Source organism: Suricata suricatta, chromosome 3 (genome assembly GCF_006229205.1).
Source record: "Suricata suricatta isolate VVHF042 chromosome 3, meerkat_22Aug2017_6uvM2_HiC, whole genome shotgun sequence".
NCBI lineage: Eukaryota > Metazoa > Chordata > Mammalia > Carnivora > Herpestidae > Suricata > Suricata suricatta.
Genome location: NC_043702.1, coordinates 9,396,561 through 9,420,537, shown reverse-complemented (window position 1 = coordinate 9,420,537; position 23,977 = coordinate 9,396,561). Strand labels below are relative to the sequence as shown.

At 42.3% G+C, this 23,977-nt stretch overlaps 1 protein-coding gene and 1 long non-coding RNA gene across 8 annotated transcripts in view; one reads left to right on the top strand and one right to left on the bottom strand.

Annotated features, from left to right (window-relative positions):
* PID1 (phosphotyrosine interaction domain containing 1) overlaps positions 1-23,977 on the bottom strand; it is a 251,928-nt gene that overhangs the window by 37,561 nt on the left and 190,390 nt on the right. The window lies entirely within an intron of this gene.
* Positions 8,949-22,206, top strand: LOC115287347. 3 transcript variants are annotated; one of them, XR_003906443.1, is made up of 5 exons: positions 8,949-9,044; positions 11,167-11,309; positions 15,714-15,766; positions 20,591-20,787; positions 21,520-22,206. It is a non-coding gene; the product is annotated as an uncharacterized LOC115287347 (long non-coding RNA). The 3 variants fall into 3 exon arrangements; XR_003906442.1 differs by lacking the exon at positions 20,591-20,787; XR_003906444.1 differs by lacking the exon at positions 20,591-20,787 and having other exon boundaries at positions 11,102-11,309.

Sequence of the window (23,977 nt, the reverse complement as noted above, 5' to 3'; positions counted from 1 at the left end):
AAAAAAAATCAATTTCCAAGGGTAATAAATTGCATCACCAGCATGATTAAAATAAATTCACGTCAGTGTCCCTAGCGGTTATCCTCCAATGTAGTCTAATATTAGAGACCCATATTTCCTAAATGTCCATGCCCTGAAGCGAAGAAAAGAAAGGTAGACTTGCTTTTGCCTGCTCTCTGTAGCAGAAGAGGAACTTTTTCTTCCCTCCTAAGAAGAAAATATAAGGTTGTCTACACTGTCAAAGGATTGCCAACTTCACTTGACATAGTATTTTTCCAAGAATTTTTTTCGAAATGGAAAGTAATATACACAACTTTAACATAATAGACAGAAATTACTATTTTTGCTGACGTCAAGATGTGCTGAATGTCACTATGGCAACACAAAAACAGACAAACAAAAATCAGAAAAACACAGAAAGTTAATTAAAAAAAACACATTCATTTTTCATCTTTGGTTCTGTCTAGGGCTCCTTCCTCCTGCAAAACAAGCCATTGCTTTTTCACTTTATATAAATAAAGGTAAATACTGGAAAGAGAATAAAATCTGGGTAAGAAAATGCTCAACACCAAGATAGCTATGATTATCTATGAAAAAATCATAGATTCATAAGTAAAATACCTGAATGTTATATTAGAAATATCACGGATGAGTCTGGTTTGGGATGAATCTGCAGATTCATTTAGTTTGGAGAATTGGTCAACCTTAAGCATTGTCTTTGGGCCTCAGTTTCAATTTTCCAGAGAGAGGTTGAGAAGACCTTTGAGGATTCACACATAGCGTAATGGCCTTGTAAAAATGACAACTGCATGGAAAAAGGGCACAGCCTTTTCTACCCAGATTCATTAAGAGCTAGAAAGGAGCAAAAGATATTTAAAATCAGTATTCAATATGCATCAGAAATGGGACAATGATATTTTGCTGACCTAAATGTTTACAAAAGATTTAAAAAGCAGTTAGATTTGCAAAAGCCTTTCTTCCTCCGAGGCAGGATACAATGGTAAGGTCAATTATGCCTCCTTGAATGTGTCCCCTTGATGAAGAGTAGCCAGAGTAAATACAAGTCCCACGTGAGCTTGTCAGGGCTGCTCTCTGCATGAACTCCTGAACACTAGAAAACCAAGTCCCAATCCTAGTCCTCATTACATCATCACGGGATGAATGCACAATAGCATATTGTTAAAAGTCTCCTTAGGAAGCCAATACAAACAGCCAGAACCTTTACCCATCACCTTTAGAGTGTTCTTTTTCTTTAGTGGAAAATACCACATTCAGAAAAGGAGAAAGAAGAGATGAGCTCATGGCAGAAACTCTCCAATGGTCTCTTATTGTTGCTTTGTTTTGGTTTTTGGTGGTAGCTCTTTGTGTTTCAAGCAGAGAAGACACCAAGTAGGATCATCACTGATTATAACTCAGGGAGTGTTAGTGTGGAGGAAGAGGATTCTCTTCTGGTTAAATGTTCAAATTTATGACCTGATTACATGGTGAAGATGCCCATATGACAGATACTCCTCCTGCCATATATTCTGCAAGTCTTTTGGTGGTTCTCTTGAGCGCATATTTTAGAATTAAACTCTGCTAGCTACCCATCTTCATTCAACCTTAGTGTCATTGAACTTTCAAAGACTTGATAAGAATGCCAGTCAATCGAAATGCCTTCAAGCATGTTCATGAAATTAATTAAATTGAGAGTAAGTTTGAAGAAAAGCAAGAGCTCCTTGAAGGCAGAGACAGAATTTGTTTTCTCCTACCACGGATCATATCAGGTCCTTAAGACACATTTGTCAACCATGAACTATGCCTACAGAGGAAAGAGCTTTGTTGGCACTGTTTCAAAAATCCATGAAAAGTGTTGGAGCTAAAAACACAAGAAACGTGATGATACTTCAAAAGGAGACACATGTGAAATCACCTGTACAGGTGATAACATTAACGTCTTTCTTCAGTGTCAATATAATTTTTTGGATGTAAATTTGGCATTATTTCAGGAATCTTTAGCTCAAGGTAAGTAAAACAAAGCTATCTTAGAAGCAGTAATTCCCCTCCTTGAAGCTAAATTGTGCATTTTCTTTGAATAGGATACAAAGAGCGAAATGGGTGAGAAATGAGGAAATAGATCATAAACAAAATGGAATTGACAGAAATGTCTGTACGGGTATGTTTGGCTAAGTTGGTTAAAGTTGTAATACAAATTTTTAAAGTGAAATGAAGACACGAAGACAAGATTGGTAAATTACATGGCACACAGTGACTTGAATTCACAAAATAAATATAAGAACATCTTGACCAACATGAAATATCAGTATTTCTTAGCTCTCATTCATAACAACACATGAAGCTAACCGTTATTGAATACCTCCTATACAGTAGGCACTATTGTCAGGCATTTGCACCTGTGGTCACCCATGCAAATTTCAGGATCATTTTTTAACAGAGGAGGAAACTGAATCTCAGAAGAATCAGTTGATGTGTCTAGTACCACAGATTAAGGGATTTTTCCAGGGCTGGACTCCCAGCATTCTCTGAATCCAATTTCAGTGTGCTTACCAACTGTGCTAAAGGACTTAAGAACAGACCAACAAATCAAATTGAATAGTCCCAGCTAACACACTTACTGTGTAAGTGCCATGATGCCTTCACTTCACCTGGGGATTCTAGCAACTATGATTTGATAAACCAACTGCAAGATCTGTCGAATGACATTTTTATCTCACTGGGCAACATCCCCCCAAAGTGAAATTCCCTTCATTAAACAGATTTTTTTCTGAGTGACTACTGCATATCTGGCATTTTCCTAGACACTAGGGAGGTAACACGTTGCAGAGTCCCTGGTTTCATGGAGCTTATAGTCAAGAGGAGGATACTGAGACACAAACACACACTCACAATCAGTGTGTTAGGGAAACACTGGTGCCATGGGGCTCAGAGGAGAGTTCCAAACACAAAGTCAGTGAAACAGGGAGGCACCTGAGGAAATGAAAGGGGACGAGGTCGCACTGAGGCTGAGAAAGAAGTCAGCGTGTGTGCGTCACATGAAGAAGTTGGCACTCTGTTCTGAACTCAATGGTGCAGCCATTCATGAGTTTCAAGCAGGGCAACAGAATTCAAAGATGTTTTTATTTGAGAAGGATCCTTCTGACTGGGTACCTGGGCTGGGGATTCACAGCAGGCAGGCGGGCAGAGGGAGATGGAAACAGAGGAGTTAGAGCAGAAGAGAGAAGTGATATGAACACCAGAGGGAGAGCATGAGAAGTCAGTGGAAAGAAAATCAAGGTGACTCAAGACTGACTAGATGTTGGAGGTCATGGGGGTGATGGCATCGGGTGAGGCATCCTCTAGGACACTTACTGAGTTGGGCGGGGCAAGGGCCACTCACAGAAGAAAGAACAATTTGGAAAAGGAAATGAATTCAGCTTTGGATAAGCTGACTTTGTGTATCTATCGGCTAGTCAGGAGGACAGGGGGATGCTCTGGGCTGCATATAAATGATCATTTTTGAAAAAAAATTTCATGTTTGTTGTTTATTTTGAGAGAGTGAGAGAATGGAGGAGAGGGGCAGAGAGGGAGGGAGACACAGAATCCAAAGACAGGCTCCAGGCTCTGAGCTCTCAGCACAGAGCCCGACGCAGGGCTCGAACCCACGAACCATGAGATCATGATCCAAACCAAAGTCAGATGCTTAACCAACTGAGCCACCCAGGTGCCCCTAGAAAACCTTTTTTTATGTTTATTTATTTATTTTGAAAGGGTGAAATAATGGAAGAGAGAGGCAGAGAGGGAAGGAGAGAGAATCCCAAGCAGGCTCTATGCTGCTTAGCACAGAGTCCAATGTGGGGCTTGAACTCAACAAACTGTGAGATCATAACCTGAGTCAAGATCAAGAGTCGGACACTTAACCGACTAAGGCATGCAGACATCCCTCATTAAACCTTTCTGAATGGCAGTAAGCACTGAATGTTCTTTCAACTTTCTCAAAACATGTCTAATTGTCTCAGATATTAATCTGTAAATTCTACAATTTTTGACAAAGAACGGTCATGATATCAGAGGGGGGGGGGAAAGCTTGTTTGTTTTCTGTTTCAGAAGAGCCATACTAACTGTCCACTACTAATGGGTAAAAATTATGTAAACTGTCTTTCTATGAAGAGACATTTTGAAAAGTATGGGCCACGATTATACTACAATCTTTTACACTCAACCTTTTACTTCTTGAGGTGAAAACGTTATTAAAGAGAAATAAAACCTACTTTACTTGGAAGCTGATTCCAAAGAGGGCCCATATAATAATGACTTTATGAAGCCAGCAAAATGGAAAACATGCAGGAGTCATGGAATGGTGTGGCAAACCCATGCAGTGACAGATGGTGGCTGTGAAATGCTGAAGTGTTATGAGCCTCTGGTAGACTTTTAAGTGAGCCAGGCTCCAGAGAGCATAGCCAGATGCCAATCACTGCCCCCAAACTGACGGTTTGCTCTTTACCTGAATAGCCGGCACAGATGAACAGCAAGTACATTCTCAAGGTACTTGAGAAGAATGACCTTGACTGTATAGTAAGTACCTGGTCTTTCAGAAACTTTGCTTTCAATTTAAACCACTCATCTGAGTACTTTGAAAGGAACCCTTCTCTGACTGCCAGCAAGATTCCAGGATTCTAGAGGCACCTTCTCCTTTGACAAATAGTAAGTTCTAGCCTAGTCTTTAGGTGAGCTAGGAAAAAAAAAAATCCTTGCTCCCAAACAGGGTTGATATGACACACATGAGAATGGTGATGGTTTTTCCCACTTTTATGATCAATGAGATCTTGCAAAAAGATTCTGTAAAGAGTAGAAATGGTTGGCTTTGTTGTATTTTGGAAGTATTTGCTGTCATAAGGAATATTAACTCTATTTGTGCTATAATTTCTTTTTAAAATTTTTTAACATTTATTTATTTTTGAGAGACAGAGAGAGACAGAGCATGAATGGGGGAGGAGTAGAGAGAAAGGGAGACACAGAATCCGAAGCAGGTTCCAGGCTCTGAGCTGCCACATATAGCCCAACGTGAGGCTCAAACCCAAGGACTGCAAGATCATGACCTGAGCTGAAGTCGGATGTTTAACCAACTGAGCCACCAGGTACCCCTGTGCTACAATTTCTTAAATCCCTCCCCACTTTACACCCCCATCCAAGTAAACCCCAAATATATACACATGCAATGCACACTCAGACACACGCATGCAGAATAATTTTTAAATTCAAAGAATTGAAACCATACGGAGTCTTTCCCAAGGTTTACTGAGGTCACAGTTTCCTCTTGAGAAATTTTTTTCACTGTATATCTTTTTATAAAGTTATAAATGGGTCTTTTGTGATTAAAAAAACAGCCAAAGTTAGAGAAATCAGAGAACTGTGTAAGGTTTTAACCTGGGTGATAAAGTCAGCAGTGTAGCTGCCATGTTGGCCACCTCATAGGTTCTTCCAACTCGTTTCCAAGGGCTCTGCGCCAATGGTCACGTGTACTCACCAGCGGCTGATGAAAGCAATTTGCATGCTTGACAGTAAACTATTAATGTGAGCATAGACTCCAACTCAAATACTTTATGAATACACAGTGTAATTTGTACTTTTTCATGTAACCCAAGGATGTGCAAAGAACCTTACTAACTCTAACTCCACTGCAGCTGAAGGGAAACAGGCATGTAGAACTATGTCTTAAGCCACACACACACACACACACACACACTCACACTTACACACACACACACACATACACACACACACACACACACACACACACACACACGGGGTGAAGTGGGGGGAGAAAGAAAAGAAAACCAGAACTAGTTTGTCAAAATGAGCACAATAGGAGCTGGTATATAATAGGATCCAAGATTCTATGCATTCATTTGTGTATCGAATGCCTAACCCATGCCAGGCACTACCTAGGTGTTGAAAACCCAGAAATCAAACAGTTCCTGCCTTCAAAGACCTCGTGGTCTATCAGGAAGGCAGGTAAATTTCAATTCAATTTACCAAGTGTTTGGTGACGGAGGGGAAAGGTTTCCATGGGACCAGAGAGGTCAAAGAAACCCACTCAAAAAGGTAACACCTGAGAAATCTGAAAAACACAGAGATACTAGCCAGGGACTTAGAACAGTCAGGTCTTAAAAGCATCCTTGGTTTTATATGTAAAAATACATATCTAAACCACCAGCAAAATAACAGTGGCCTTTGTATCCTGGCTGAAGTGGGAGGCACCGCGGCTGCTTCGTGACACTGAGTCCTTTCTATAAAGTGCGATGCCACTTGGGCTCCCTCTGAAATTGCTCAGTTTTATGCCCCTGATCCTCTGGCCCTTTAGAGACAGATTATTTGCCAAAGAGCACGTTTCTATTTTGGGGACCATATGACATGTGTGCTGAAGACTCCTTTTTGAATTAAACTCTAATCCCTTCTCCATGAAGTCATCCAATGGCTCAAGTGTCATCACAGCAAACCCAGTGGGAAAATCACTGTCCTCACACTCTGTGCTCTGCTTGACCCACCCACACCCCACCTGTCCACAGGTTTCTCCTAACTCCATAGAAACTGGTTATAACTGAATTCTTAAATATGTACCATAATTTCCTTTAAATAAATCTTTCTCTACTTTCTTCTTTTTTTTTTTCCTAGTGAAAAGTCCTTAGAGGGATGAGGGGCTTATACAAGACCTTCAAGAGCTTTAATCAGCTGTGGTGGGTTGCGGATGAGGAGGGGAGGAAAATCAACTTTAGACTTGGTGGTTCTTCATTTGTGAAACTGAGGCTTCTGACTTCCTGCCATTGGAGCACGCACAATCCCCGGTGCTCCCACTGCCCTGCTCTGGGTCCGCAATGTCCCTCAGGCAGAGGCTGGCAATCGCTTCCTAGCTGTCACGGGTCTCCCTACCTCCTTCCAACCCATCCCCCATCCCAAATCACTCCTCCATTAAGTCACCAGTGAGAGAGATCTGATATGCCTCCTGCCTACAGGATAAGGTCTAATGTCCCTGGCCTAGCAAGTAGGATCTTTCCTGCCTCATCTGTAACCTTCACCCATTTCCTCTCCAAGCTGCAGCTTCTCACTGGAAGCTCTGGGATGCCCCTCACCCGTCACCTCCATCTCCATGCATACACTGTACTGTGCCCTGGCCTCAGGGCATTTGCTCACATAGTCCCATCTTTGGAATGACCCTCCCCACTTCATGCAAGAGGCCATCATCTCTATTTGTCTTTTTGAAGTAAAGGTCATTTCCAAAACTTGCCCTGAAGTCTCCTATGGGACATAGCGCTCTGTGCCCATGTAACATCCCTGGCTAAATATACTCCCACCACACGAAGCCCATTCTATGGACAGTCTCCGTTTAGATGTATTTCTCCCACATTTCACTGGGAGCATTTGGATGTCAAGGTCTGGGCCTCATCAACCACTAAGACTTTCACCGTGATGACCGCCATGTTATATGGGTTTGCAGAGACAAGTCAAGGGCTGCCCTGGCCTTGAGTAGTGCCAGGGGTGGGGGAGGGGGGCTGCCAGGGAAGAGCTGACAATGACCTAGTAAGGCTCAGTGCATCAGGAAATCCTGTCCGTGGTGTCAGGAGCTAGAAGGCTGTAGGACTTGTCTTCAGTGCTTGGCATGTCAAGTCTGTCTCCACCTCTCCACTCTATTCATCACAGTGGCATGCAGCAAAACCCAACATATTTCACAAAATTATACTGTCCAACTGTAATGAATGCAGCAACTTGTCTTTGACTCAAGATAATTTCCTCTGGAAGACAAACATCCTTTACAAAAACTGGTAGGTAATTAAATCAGGGTGTCACACTTCTTTTCCACTGTTATTTTGTCAACTGTTGGTATTTAGATTGAGTTTGTTCTTTCTCTTCCCTTTATGGAGAAACTGAGTAACAGAGCTGTCTAACTTTGTTGGGGTCAAAAACGCATCTGGGTATGAACCTGGGCCAGGCCCCATGACACCAGGCCCTGGAGGGGTGACAGCAGTTCTGTTTCATGGACACAGAGGGTTTGCTCTAATGAGGGATTGTTGGCAGAGGGCCAGCTGTGACCATGGGGGCATCAGAAACACCGTCCATTTCTTCCTCACAACAACCCTGCAGGTGAGAATTAGTGTCTCCATTTTGTAGAGGAAAAGACAGACCCACGCCAATGGGCCCACTGCCTTCACTAAAGTAAAGGCTGAGATTTCAACCAAGGACTGACTGTCTGGCTCCAAAGTCTGTACCTTCCATGGCCCAGGCAGCCCCACACCAGCACCTCTCTCTTAGGATGTCTAGAAACTGCCTGGCACTCGCCTGCCTTCTGTCCTTTTCCTCTTCAATGTGGCGCATCTTTCCCGCACTAACTGTCCAGTCTTAAAATCTCTCTTAAATTTTATCCCCTAAATAACCAAATCAAATATTTCACCTTTTTCTGAAGTTTATTTATTTATTTTTTGAGAGAGAGGGAGTGAGTGTTCACCAATAGGGAAGCAGCAGAGAGAGGGAATCCCAAGTAGGCCCCACACTCCCAGCACAGAGCCTGACATGGGGCTCCAACTCACAAACTGTGAGATCATGGCCTGAGCCAAAATCAAGAGCTGGATGCTCAACTGACTAAGCCACCCAGGTGCCCCTGTTTTACCTTTCTTTAAAGAGAAGGGTTGAGTTGAGAAGAGGTAAGAAGTAGGGTCAGGTAGGGAAACTACATAATCTCATGTATTCCATCTGCTTGAAAACAAAAGACTTTCAGGTAGGTTTGTAAAAAAAAAAAAATGCAGCTGAATACATTTCAAAGACCTTTCTCTCCAGGGACAGAAAGCTTCAGGTTTCAAGATGTCAACTTCAGATAGAAAGGCAGAGTGGCAGCAGGCATGGTTGACATGACGACAATGGCAGCAAATGAGTCACAGTTCTAGAACTTACTCTCATGAAACTCCAGGCAACAGAGAAAGTAGACCCACCTTACTATAAGAACCAGAGTTGATACTATAAGAACCCAGGCATAAAGCAAAGGGAACAGCATGGCACCTGGTGACTACTGCTCCAAGGTACAATCTACCCATTGTAGACATAGTTTGATAGCTGTTTAATAACTTAGCCGCCATTGATGAGAAATGCCCATGTGAACCGGTCTGTTAGTGCAGCGGGTGATGCAGAATTCAATAAGATGTTGGCTTTGTATTCTCAGGGCTCACCATCCAAATGCCAGATCATACATACATATAAACAGGCATCACTCCAACAGCCTATGCTGCACGGAAGGGCCACGCACTAAAGGATCATTGCTGCTTCATCAGGCAAATGACATATTCCTTTAAGTATGTAATTTTTCAAACATTCTGCTCTAGTATTCCAGCTAATTTTTCTGAGAGCATTTTGCCCAGAAACACAAATCAATAATTTGACAAAATAAGTCAAGAGGTAAATAATAGCAGACAAAGCACTCTTATCTAAATATTTGCGTATTATTTCACTTGGAGAAACACTTGCTGGCTGCTTGCTGGGCACAGGATCAGTGTTTGCTTGGGAGAAAGGATCCAGATATGCCAGAGCCTGCCCTCCGTACATGGGGGGCTCCTCAAGACAAGATAATATGTATAGAGCTATGGACCTGTGCTATCATTTTTTTATTTTTTTTAACATGTGAGGGCTGAAAAGATGAAATGCAAGGACAACTGTCTCAATCAGATGTTTTATAAAAATTGTGTGCTAAGTTTATATGAAAGGGAAGGCAACAAAGCAGAGAGGTACTGAGCACACACTGCCTCGATTCAAATCCTAACTCGACCACTTACTGGTTATGTGACATTGAAACTGAAATTGAATCTTTCTGTGCCTCAGTGTTGTCACTGAAAATAGGATAATATGGATCAAATGGCTGTTCTAGGATTAAATGAGATAATTAATCCATGTAAAGGATTAATATGGTACTTAGCAGGAAGAACTTAACTATCATTACTAGTATACTACTATTTCCTTCTGACAGTATTTTTCTTAAGTTTATTTTGAGAGAAAAAGAGAGTGTGAGCAGGGGAGGGCAGAGAGAGAGAGAGAGAGAGAGAGAGAGAGAATCCCAAGCAGCATCCAAACTATCAGTATGGAGCTCGATGGGAAGCATGATACCACACACTGTGAGATCATGACCTGAGACAAAATTAAGAATCAGATGTCCAGCTGACTGAACCACCCAGGTGTCCCATCTGTCAGATGATATTTAGAACATGTAAATACCATACAAAATGCAGGTAAGAAGCTCTGATAGCAAACCTTCCAGCCAGCATTTTTGTGGCCACCCCACAGGAAGAGGATCTACCTCTAGCTAAATTTTGGTTTGAATATGGAGACTGGCAACCTCCCCCCACCGCCGCATAAACCAAGGCCTTCTAGGGAGGGGAGGATACACTTCAAAAGAGATCCAATAATGGCTTCTGAGAGCAAGGAAAGGAGACTGGCTTGAGGTTTTTATAATGATTAGGGGCTAGGATGCAGGGAGGACCCCAACTGTGGGGGCTCCTGGAGCCAAAGGAGGGGGCATCTGGGCTTTTTGATCAGCTTCCCTTGATGCAGGCAGGCGACTTAAACGTTGTCAGCAGTCAGGGGCACCTTGGTGTCTCCATCCGTTAAGTGTTCAGCTTCGGCTCAGGTCATGATCTCATGATTCGTGGGTTCGAGCCCCGCATTGGGCTCTGTGCTGACAGCTCAGAGCCTGGAGCTGCTTCAGATTCTGCGTTCCCATCTCTCTCTGCCCCTCCCCCACTCACACTCTGTCTCTCTCTCAAAAATAAATAAATTTTAAAAAACATTTTTAAAAACGCTATTGGCAGGCAAACATCCAACACTGGAGTCAGATTCTTCCTTACAAGTGCATACAGAACTTCCCAAACAATTGATAAAGGGCTCAGGGAGAGGACTTGGGCATATGCTTCATATGCTGCAATGTTCAAAAATCTATGTTCACATTTAGACATTTATTCCATGAAAGGACGTCAACGTGTGTTAATGTTTCATTTCCTTTGGTTCATTAAAAAAAATAGTATTACCCAAAATAAAGAAGGGTAGAAAATTATGTTCTTTAAATGCATCTTCACTAGAATTTTTTTTAAAGCAAAAAAAATAAACCTGGAGCAAGAGGCACCACTGAGTTGAAGAGTTTCATCCGATTTCCTCCAGATGGGCTGTCTCTAACCTGACCCCAAGAGAAGTTACAATTCCCAGCTGCAACAGTCTATGCCACCACCTGACCATCCTGGAAACTCCATCACGTGTGAGTGAGTGTATCACACTTGCCGTGAGTGCAGCTACTTCTCACTGAGGTGTGTTGTTGCCCTTGCTTTTTTTTTTTTCAGTTATTGTTGCGTATTTTCTGAGTCCTTGATAAGCACCAGACCCTCTGTTAAGGATTCCACACTCACTATGTTATTTAATAACAACCTTATGAGGTAGATACTATTATTATCCCATTTTACAGATGGGGGAAAACCGAGAACAGATGGAGACCAGCTGGCCCTTCCTTAACAGCTTCTATATATAACTGGTGATGCTTTGTCTTGTTTCTCAAACATCTTTCTACCATACGTGGAATCGCAGACATACCAAATTCTATTTGATGTGATTACATCCTCCAGGAGGAAATTATAACTCTGACTTTGAAATCATATCGCTAGAAAAGAAGAGGCTATTGAGGTAGGGTCACAGGAAGAGAAAATGCTTCAGCATCGCCTAGTTTATAACTACTGACAACTTTTTGAAACTACGGAAATCTGTGGGGTGAAAGATGTTATTGTGAAGAATGCATAATGGCCCACTCTAAGAAGCCCCTGTTTTATTTCTAAACGTCATTTTTCAATGAATGAAAACATGTTTCACACGGTCCCTAAAACAACTAATTTAATTTCTATAGCAGCATAATACTTAAAATGTTCATTTGATATTTTCAATTTTGAATCATTCTTTAGAAGTTTTTTTTTAATTTATTTATTTTGAAAGAGAGAGAGAGAAAGTGTGTATACACACACACACACACACACACAAATGGGGAAGGGCAGAGAGAGAGGGAGAGAGAATCCTAAGCAGACTTCCTGCTGTCAGAGTGAAACGCGATGTGGGACTCGATCCCACGAACAGTAAGATCATCAAAAAAATTTTTAAGGTTTATTTTTGAAAGGGGGGAGGGAGGGGCAGAGAGAGGGAGGAGAGAGAGAGAATCGCAAGGAGGCTCCATGCTATCATGGCAGAGCCTGACTCAGGGCTCAAACCCATAAACTGTGAGATCATGACCTGAGCTGAAATCAAGAGTCAGATGCTTTACTGACTGAGCCACTCAGGGGCCCCTACCAGTTCTGAACTCCCATGGGATCCTATACAAATCAACAAAAATAATGACTACGTTCTCTGGTCAGCTGAATTTGCATTTTCAAAGTGCATCCATCTAGCACTAAGCCTGTCAAAAAATCAAATACAGCAACTCACTATTTCCTTATGAACCTGACATTTTTATACAGTTTTTAAAAGTTCACACACAATAATAGACTAACAGAAAATTATATATAATTGGAAATGGAGTTTTTAAAAAGTCTTACAAGTTTAGCTATAATTTTAATGTCTAGATGTCAACTGGCTTTATATGAAAGTATAAATGCTCAAATCTAGGAGTAGACTTCAAGTTCATGGGCATTTGAGCTGTGGCGTTCTTTTAAAGTTGCCAAATTAAAAACTTTTATGGATCTGGCAGTTTTGCTTCTGCTATTTTCAAGCCCATGTACTCCCCAAACTTGATGTAAGTCCTGCCTACACCATGACCACTGAGACAGGACTTCAACCGGGTGGGAAAGATAATAACTCGGTGCAAAAGGATCTCAGGGGAAAATAAGGAGCTTCTACGAGGTATCAGAGTGCTTGCAAAATTGGAATCCAAGCTTCAAAGATCTCCCTATCACCCCACTGCCGTAATACGGACAGCACTACTCAGCAAGGTGCTTAAACCAAATTGTAGAGCCTAAAATGGGGTTATCTTCACAAATTGGGTAATTGCTGCCATCTCTAAGCTGGCATTTGACCAAATAACTACAGGCAGCTTAAAAGACAATTTACTGCAAAAACTAAGCTTTATCCCAAACTGGGAAAATTAGATTGGGGTACCATGCACTGCCCTGCTCTGTATTGCTGGAGATTGGAGTAAATGTGTCTTCACTCTCTTTTCCCTAACGGAGGCCGATGCCATCCCCTTATGGCGGGCAGAGGACTTCCCCTGCTCTACCTTATAAATATTCAATAGGAAGTCTAGCCATCACTGAGTACAAGAGAACTGAAATCACCTTTTAAAGAAATCAACAAACACTATCGCAGGTCCCAACAAGCCTCTACCAGATTTCAGCAAAAGTGAGGTCGACATAACTTGCTCCAAGTTGGTGAGTAAATCTCCATCATTTAAGGCAATTTTGGAGGAAGCCAGCATGCTTGGGTTCTTAAACATTTTGGCTATTGGAAATAAAGCTGAAAGAAAGTATGTTTATATCAAACAAACCTTATTTTCCTATTTTTAGGGCTGGAAAAATGACCCAGGGGAACCAGTGCATACAAGTCCATAATAATAGTATCATTTGCACAAGATTAAGAAAGTACACATTCTCTTTCATGGGGCTCCATTATCTCCCTGCAGCTTCCAAATTAAATGTGCTGTGGTTAAGATGTCTCCAAAACAGAAATCATTAAAGCATAAATCAACGGCTATAGACAGATAATCTAAGATTTATGTTTAGGTCTTACAGGGCTTGTAAATGGCCAATTTGATAGTAAAGCATGTTTATGGAAACAGTACAAGAAGCTTCATAAATGCTACCATCTCTTCAGTTAATGATATTGAAGATATTTGATTTCTATCAACAGCTTCTTGCTCTCCTAGGCTTTCTGGGGCACAGACTCACCCCTGAAAATCCAGAGCAAAGCGCAACTCAAAAGATGACTTGGAAGTTGGAAGAAAAACACAAAAGAAAAGCGGCAATAGAATGAATTTAAACTGGAGACAAGTAGAAATGCAGAAAAGAGAGGAAGGAAGCAAAGAGAAAATGAGATGCAAGCAACATAAAATGAATGAATATGGGGGCTTTCTACAATATATTTTTTAAAAGTTTATTTGAGAGAGAAAGAGCGTGCGTGCAGATGAGGGGGAGGGGCAGAGAGAGAAGGGAGAGAGAGAATCCCAGGCAGGCTCTGTCCTGCCAGCACAAAGCCCCCACTCAGGGCTCCATCCCACGAACCAAGAGATCATGACCTGGGCTGAAACCAAGAGTAGGATGCTTAACCGACTGAGCCTCCCAGGTGCCCCTACAATATTTTTAAAATTCAGTATTATTTAGTGGTCAAATGGGTACACATTTGTACAAACAGCTAGTGAATTTAGATGATAATTTTCTGCTTTAAATACAATTTCACGATTCTTCATAATTCTTTGGTGAAGTGTCCTTGACAGGTCCCAAGGATCGTAAGGTATTTAACCTGTTTTTAATTAATTAGAGTAGAAGTGACTTGATTAGCCCGATCTAAAACATGTACAGAATATCAAACAGCTTTTAAGAAATACAATTGTGATGATAAACTATGTTAATGAATCATGAGGAATAAAACAATGAACAACTTCCTTTTCTATAAATGATCAACAGTCTGTAAATAGATGGTAACATCTATGCTGATATTTTAAGGTGATTTTAGCTCACTACTGAGGACATCTCAGAAAAAACAGGCCCAAACTTTGTTCAACTACTATTTGTTATTTAAAATATTTTTCTGTCCAGGTACTAAACGTGCAGAATTTGTAATCTGTAATGACATAATGTACACGCACTAGGAGGTTTTATCCTTAGTATTCTAGTAAACCAGACTCTATGATGTGTAGTTTCTTTCCTATTTTTCACAAAGGTCTGTCATGGCTACCATGTGTCCATGAACATTGGTGCATTGCTTTTAAGGGAAAAAGATACTCATAATTTTAAAATGAACTTTGAAGTATAAACACAGTAAAATCCTAAAAAGTGACTTGAATCCCATCTGTAATCAAGATAGCCACATGTAACTGAGAAATGTACATTTCCAACTCTAGGAAAATACATTCATGCAATCCTCCAGGAGGTATTCCTGAATGCCTGCTCCACACAGAGTACCCTGCTGAGTGCCACCCGGTACCCAAATTGCCGTAGATGTTGCCCTTGAAGGTCTAGGGGTAGAGTAGGAGATAAAGATGTAACATGGAGGGGTGCCTGAATGGCTCAGTTAGTTAAGAACCTGGCTTTGACTCAGGTCATGATCTCATGGTTTGTGGGTTTGAGCCCCACTTGTGCTGACAGCTTAGAGCCTGAACCCTGCTTTGGATTCTGTGTCTCCTTGTCTTCTGCCGCTCCCCTGCTCACACTCTGTCTTGCTTTCAAAAAAAAAAAAACATTAAAAAAAGAAATAAAAAAAAGACATAACATGGAGACAGCAGAGAGAGTGGCACATACTCAGGCCAGTACAAACACAGACTAGGAGATGCAGAGGCAAAATAGATATGGGTCCACAGTCCCTGTTTATATGATAATATGAAATGTGCTAATATGGAGTCCAAGATTTTCCAGGGAAAACAACAACAACAACATCTTATTGGCTAATTGTCAAGTTAAATGCAGATTGATGTCACATCAAAACGAGTTTTAATTCTCATTCCCCCATTTTTGTTTTTTACAAAGAGAAAAAGATCACCTGGCAGAAAACAATGAGGAAGTTTGGGGGAAATGCTGAGGTAAGTAAGGGCAGCATAAATAAAAAGGCTTTTTAGCATCAATTAAACAAAATAAGCAATGTTAAGTTTCCAAGGCAGAATTGTTTACAGTATCAAGTGCTTGTGGGAACACCAGTTGAAAATATAAAGGGAGAAAAGAAGTAGAAAATTACAAAGAGGAGTTTACGTAAGGACCCACTTCTGCCTTATTTCTTTTCAATTTGTTGTAAATCAGAAACCATAGCAAATTTATAAATCAAAGCCCAGGGAGAGCATGAGCCCCGAGTGATGGGCAAGGGAGGATCGGCTCCGGGATTCTTACTTTGGTTCCAGAAAAGCCTCTTTGGAGTATTTCTCATTTGTCATGACTGCCATCAAGTTTGTTTTACTCAAAAGAGTTATTTATGATCTCTCTTTTCCCTGTTTACTCTTATTTAATTTTTTAAACATTTGGTTTTATTTTTGAGAAAGGGTGTGAGTAGGGAAGGGGCAGAGAGAGAGGAAGACAGAGGATCCAAAGAGGGCTCCGAGCTGACAGCACAGAGGCTTGAACTCATGAACCATCAGATCATGACCTGAGCTGAAATCAGATGCTCTACCGACTGAGCCATCCAGGCGCCCCTCTATTTTCCCTATTTAACAAGATTCTTCGAGGATGTGAGGGTGAATTTTAGTATGTGTGAGTATGTAAGTATATACACATAGAACATTTTTTTTTCAATCTACTAAGAATATATCCTCTGAGGAGCAAAAGATTTGAGAGCTCTAAAAAGGTCTCTTGAAGGTACTCCCTTTGAAGCCCTTTCCTTCTGCTACCATAGTTTCAGTCATTTTATCTTTTCTGGTTCCAGCTTAGTTTCATCATTTGTTCCCAAGTTCCTCCGTGCAAGTGCAGGAAGTACTGAGTGCCTATGACACTCAAGGCACGTGAGAGAAAGTGGAGAACAGGTGTTTTCTGTCCTTCCCGTAAGTTCAAGAGATTTCCAGCATCTCAGTGTATCCCACTTAAGGAGACAAATAGCAGCATGGGAAGAAATAAGAGGAGACAGAAATTTTTCTGTGTTCTTTCAAGAATCAATACATCCGGAAGGTGAAACAACAGAGCCCTGCATCAAGTGATTGAAATCTATCAAGTATTTATTGTTCCCCAAGTGGATGGAGGTGAGGGCGGGAAGAAATGTAAAGAGGATCTGTATGGGCTACGCCACAGCAGGGTAGCAGGAGGCAGAAAGGAAGGAGATGGATAAGGAGCGGGCAGCTTGGCTGCTCAGAGGCAGGGTCCAGAGGGAGGCAAGGCTGGGATTCTGCCAGCCGGAGGGATGGGGGAGCTGAGACCCACAGCTGTGCAGCCCCCAACAGGGAGGTCAAGGCAGGACTAGTCCCTGGCTGCGCCCACTCTTGCCCCAACCCCCTCTAGCCCACCATCCTCCAAGGGCATGTTGCTGGGCCACCGAGGGGCACAGATGCTTCCAGCAGGCTGCCTGGTCAACCAAGCACATTGAAGCAAATTAGTCTGCTTCCCATGGCTCACATAAAAGGATAAAGAAAGATAACATACTAATTTCAGCAGGTTACTCCCTGAGAAGCCTCTCGTGGCCACTCAATGTCTACTGGGCAAAAACTCAAGGCACTGGAGGCTTTTTGTAATCTGGCTTCAGCCTACATTTGCAGCCTTAGTTTTATACATGGCTCTCCAGTCCTAACAAATTAAGTACATTATGTTAATGGCAGCACATGTTTACACACCTCTGTGCTTGCACACATCCATGTTCCTGTCCCAGAATGGCTCTCCCATTCCCCCACTCTATCTCGGGGACTTACTCTGTGAACGTCCCTTCATCCTGGGACATGGTCCAAATATCACTTCCTCAATGTTGCCTACCCAGCCTTCCCCTAGCCCACCAGGCCCATAAGACTCTTTGACTTCTGAGCGCATACTTTACACATGCCTCAGTTAGAGCTCTTATCACAGAATTATGCATTCCATGGCTTTCTCTGGGAGCTCAGGATCTTCTCAAGGCCAGGCGTCACATCCTGTCCACCTCTCATCCGTCAGCCACTAGCAGAGTGCAGGAACAAAGGAGGGACTCAAGAAATATTATTAAATAACCCATTAGAATCAGTTTAGCCAATGCCTTCTGAGTACTTACCCTTGGGCGACGGATGCATACTCCCTAGTTATAAAGGGAGGTAAGACATAGTGACTGTATTTCAGAAGCTTTGATTTTTGCAGGGAAGGACAAACAATTACATGCAACCTAAGAGGCACAGTGCTAAGATATATAATAGATTCAGAAGGAGTACACGAGAGAAAATACGGAGATACAACCTGGCTACTGTAGAGGTTTTATTTTTTATTTTACTTATTTTTTGAAAAACAGAGGATGAGTGGGACAGGGGCAGAGAGAGAAGGAGACTCAGAATCTGAAGCAGGCTCCAGGCTCTGAGCTGGCAGCACAGAGCCTGACCCAGGGCTCAAACTCATGAACCATGAGATCATGACCTAAGCTGAAGTTGATTGCTTAACAGACTGAGCCCCCAAGGCGTCCCTATCATAGAGGTTTTAAATTAGGAAACAGTGAAAAATAAAGTTGGCCAAGAGGTTTTGAGATGATTTAGCAGCCAACAGAGAGCCACTGAGGAGCTTGGGAGAGCAATGCATCCTGATGCAAATGGTATTTTAGGAAGGACCACTTGGTAACAGCAGGGCAAAATCACTGGAGCAGGGAGAAGGTGCAATCGGAGATCCACAACCTTCCTTGCCCTGAATTACAAAATATGACTTCTGGTTGATAAAGCCGCCTGAGTTCCTGCCATTAAAGTTGTGTCCTTCATCAAGCACAGGCAGTGAGTGCCTGCTGCATAGAGTTAAATGGCGGACAACCAAAAGGTGGTGGGTGCAGTGCGCAAAAGATGCTGCATGCATGTCGGCACTGACCGGGCAGCGCAGCGAAAAGCAGGAGTTCATAACTAGTTCGGGAAAAATACCGTAGAATTCTCCAAGCCAGGAGAGTTCCATGAGACCACCTGGCTTTAAGACATGCTTTTCAGCTAGTGCTCACCTGACGGTGATCTCAGCAATACTTAAGTCAAATGAGGAAAACATAAGACTGCAGGCGTAATCTAAGTGAAAAAGTGCATGAAGCCTCAGTATTCCTTAATACATGTCACAGTTACATTTCCAAGACCAGAGTAGGGGGTTCTGGAAGTGGTACCATCATGGCGTCTGCAGGTGATTCAAGAGCCTCTTGGAAACCCTGCAAGTGAAGAGGACGTGGCGGAAATGAGGACTAGGATGCTGAACAGGAGGAATGGCTTTGTGCGGGGGAGTGCACACTGTTAAATGTTAAAAAGGGAAAAGCTTCTCCGCAGCCAATCTGGTATTTGTGCCCGTACCCACTGTGATAAGCAGGTCCAATTCCAAGATGGACCCCTGACTTCACTCCCCGCTGCTGCACCAGCGATAATGCTCCTTGAGGGGCAGAAGGGATTTTGCTGATGTCCTTAAGGTTACTTGCTAGTTAACTTTTAAGAAAGGGAAATTATCCAGGTGAGTTTAATCACATGAGCCCTTTGACAGAGAATGTTCTCCCACCATGGCAATGAGGAATCTGCACCGTGGTAAGGATTCCGGCACCTCTGCTTGTTTGAAGATAGACAAGGCATTGTGAGAGGGCATGTAGGTGGCCTCTGGGAGCAGAGAGTGAGTGACCCCTGGCTAATGGCCAGGGAGGAACAAGGACCTTAGTCCTACAACAGCAAGGAATTGAATTTTGCCAACAACTTGAATGATCTGAAAGTGGGATTCTTTTCCAAGCCTTCCACCTGAGAATGTAGCTCCGCCAACATCTTGATCTCAAGTCTATGACCCTAAATAGAGGTCCTGGCCTACATTAGGGGGAGACAATTAATGGCTCTTGTTTCTAGCCACAAAGTTTGTAGTAACTTATTAAAGCAGCAATAGAAAACAAGTAGACGCTCCAAAAATTCTTATAAAATTAGTACACATAAATTGATACGCATGAAGCTCTTGAAAACTGAATACTTCATCCTAATGTGATTTCATAAACTGAGCAAATGATATTAGCAATAAAAACCATGAAGTAAGATAAGAAAAGGAACACTGATGATGACAAATTTGGGACAGGCACGCTGGGGGAAGTGTAGCCCCATGGGCACAATCTCTGACCTGCTCTTCAGAAAACCCGTTCCTTTCAATGGTCCAACCTAGTATCTTATTTTCTGATAACATGGGCCCCATCCATTCATTCATTCACCCATTACACATCTGAGTGGCTAATTCATACCAAGTGATGGGGTGACCACCACACCCATAACAAGAGTGCAAGGTCAGGGAAGACGACTGCACTACCCTACAATCCACTGATGCCTGTGCTGGGTGAAGGAAAAGGAGATCCGATGTTACTAGCAAACAGCACATTAAATTAGGTAAGGGAAAGGGCTCTTGGAGTCTCCTCCCAAAAGCTGAATCAGTGTTGGCATACACACTGGTTAGGCAGACAACTTGATACAATCAAAATTAAAATGGACAAAAGGGCTATTATTTAAGATGTAAGTGAGGGGCCCCTGTGATGGTTCAGTGGGGTAAGCATCTGACTCTCAGTTTTGGCTCAGGTCATGATATCACAGTTTCCTGAGTTTGAACCCCATATGAGGCTCTGTGCTGACAGCATAGAGCCTGCTTGGGGTTCTCTCTCTCCCTCTCGCTCTCCGTGGGCCCTTTCCCCACTTACACTGTCTCTGTCTCTCTCAAAATAAATAAATAAGCTTAAAAAGTAAGTGAGAAGCATGATACCAATACTTGATTCATAATCATCTCTTTAGTTAAGCAGTCAAAATATGTGGGTATTGCCTTATCCCTTGGTGACTGTCAGAAATGATTCTACCATGAGAAGATCTCTAGTCCAATGAAAGTGAACTTGACCTAGGGAAGCTACCGGGACTGAGTGGTTATCTGATCAGAGCTCACGTGTTTATTTCAAGTACAATCTCTGCCTCGAAAGCCAAGCCGGCAGTCTCAGGTAATTCCAATTGTTACCAACTTCCATCCATCCTGTGCGTTAACTCAAAAATGCCAGCACCACATGGGACCTGCTGGGGGGGCAGGCATCATGACCAAAAGATGCGAAAGCTTGGCTGAGTTCAAGCTGCCAAGGCATTCCACGGCCGCCAGAGTTTTACATTCTTCCTGTTACTTTAGCCAGCAGTGAAGTTCAGAACTTACCACATGCTGCCTGTATAACAGGAAGCACTTCCTTCAGTGAATGATTATAAACAGAAGGCTCTTGAAGCAGCTCACTGCCAATCAGACCCTTTAAATATTTACATTCTGCTGGCTGACACAGACCCAGTGTTTATTACTGCGGTTACTCCACACCACCTCCAAACTAGATCTATATACGGTGAAGGCATCTGGCTTCCCTGGCCGTGCCTTTAGGGAGAAGAGGGCACAAGTACAATCTCTGCCTCGAAAGCCAAGCCGGCAGTCTCAGGTAATTCCAATTGTTACCAACTTCCATCCATCCTGTGCGTTAACTCAAAAATGCCAGCACCACATGGGACCTGCCTTCCTGCTACTGACCATATTATTATTTATTCCACGCCTGCACAGCCATCCTTGCAAGAGAAGTGAAAATGCTCTCTTCACATACCTGTCTGGGACATTTTCACTTGTTCATCATGCCAATAAATGGGGGGAAACTCTTTTCTTTCTAGCTGGTAATGATGTTGATGATTCTCCATTTTGCCTCCAGGTTTACTGAAAACGATGGAGCTGGCAATAATGATCTGGTTCCCTGGTAGGTTTACAGACCAATGCATAGGCACTGTTTCATCCTGGTCTGCTGTGATAAATGATCGCCTTTCCTTGCTCCAAATAGGATTATGTCCCTGATTAATAACAAATGTGGAGACTCAGACCCCGAAGCAAGGCGAAGGCAACAAGTTCTCAACCACCAGCACATTCGTCTCATATCCGCTATGAGACAAAAAGGAGTCACTGAACTCAGAGCAGACATAGCAAACCTTTCAAGAACAAAGAGCAAGATGGGGACTTGGTGGCAGACTCTGACATGACATTGCACGTTAGATGAAATGAGGAACATTAACTCTCAAGTTGCCTGAGACAAACACACATTCTCTGGTGCGTGAAAGCTGTGTAATTCGCAGCGAGCGAGCCGCTCATTTTTCTCTTCAGATGTGGCCCAAGAAAAATGTTGCTTTATTTTCCTTAGTAGTTCAAAGGAGATGGTTCATGCCAGTAGGAAATCAAGTCACCTCTTTTTTAAAAAACATTTTCTTCTTCCACTTTCCTCTTTCTTTATTGTTTCTGGGGTTCCGAATCTCTCTTTAAGCAACTTCAAACAAATCTCCCTAACAAAGTCAAGTCAAATTTAAAAATGTGCCATGTTTTTCTGTGAATAAACCATGATAACGTCATCCATTTTATTGTTATTATTTTAGTGGTACAGATAAACTAAAAAACATTATGGTAGGCCCACTGCGTACACAACTCTCCCATCATTGCACTATGCATCCTTGTGAAAAACAAAGAGTGAGTTTTGTGTTCATGCAAACAAGTGATTGTTTCCATCACACGATTTTTATGTGACTTCCTCAGTTCTTCAAAGAGTTCGTGGAAGATCTTGTGGATTGATTCTAGATTTCTCTGACCTCCGTGAGAGCACAAATCTTTAAAGTCAGTAAAGGATCACATTTGTTCTTGTGTTCCATGCTTTCTACTTTTAAGAGTGTTCACCAAGGTGTGTGAGACTGAACTGAACAGAGCACCAACATGACACTCGGGTTCTAAAACATTTTATTTTTTTTAATATTTTTCTTTGTCTTTATTTTATTTTGAGAGACAGAGACAGAGTGTGAGCTGTGGAGGGGCAGAGGGAGAGGGGGACACAGAATCAGAAGCAGGCTCCAGGCTCCGAGCTGTCAGCACAGAGTCCAGTGCAGGACTCAAACCCATGGTCTATGAGATCCTGACCTGAGCTGAAGTCGGACACTTAACCAACTGAGCCACCCAGGCACCCCTCTAAAACATTTTAGAAGCTTTAAGATCATTTGATTGGCTATTGTGGAAACATCAGCCAAATGGTGGTTACAAGATACCCATAAAGAAACATGGCTTCAAAGCATGTATCTGTGATGCCTCAGTAACACCCATAACCTGTGATACACAAGGAATAGCAAATGTCACCAATCAAGTGTGCTCCTTTGTCCTTTAGTTAGTCGATTAGATACATAGCTGATACTGTAAATTTGGCAAACTTGAAATTACTGAGAGCACAAGAGGGCCTTCAAAAAATAGCTTCTGAAAATCAATTTCAGGGAAAATTGCCTTCCATTTCAAAAACAGACAATGACATTCAGATCAAGAACATTAAAAATAAGAGCCAATATTTTACAGACTCTATAATCCACATAATTTTTGAGCTGCTTATTTACACTTAAATTCAGAACCCATTCAAAATACAGTAGACCTGGAAAAACCAATACATTTTTTTTTAAAGATAATTCATGGGACACCTGGGTGGGTGAGTCTGTTTTGTGTCCAAATTCGCCTCAGGTCATGATCTCACCATTTATGAGTTCGAGCCCAGTGTCAGGCTCAGGACTGAGAGCTCAGAGCCTGGAACCTGCTTCGAATTCTTCACCCCTCTCTCTCTCTCTCTCTCTCTCTGTCTCTCTCTCTCTCTGCCCCTCCCCCACTCGTGCTCATGCACTCTCTCTCTCTCTCAAAAATAAATATTTAAAAAAATTTTAAAAAAGATCATTTGTTTGGGATGATTTCTTCTTTGCATTTTCTAAAAGCTTAAAATTCTGCTACTTTTAAAGTTTTCATAAAAGTAACACAAATCAAAACCACACTGAGATACCACCTCACACCAGTCAGAGTGGCTAAAATGAACAAAGCATGAGACTACAGTTGTTGGAGAGGGTGTGGAGAGATAGGCACCCTCTTACACTGTTGGTGGCAATGTAAACTGGTGCAGCCGCTCTGGAAAACAGTGTGGAGGTTCCTCAAAAAACTATCCATAGAACTCCCCTATGACCCAGCAATAGCATTGCTGGGGATTTACCCAAGAGAGACAGAAATGCTGATGCATAGGAGCACATGTACCCCAATGTTCATAGCAGCAATGTCAACAATAGCCAAAACATGGAAGGAGCCTAAATGTCCATCACCTGATGAATGGATCA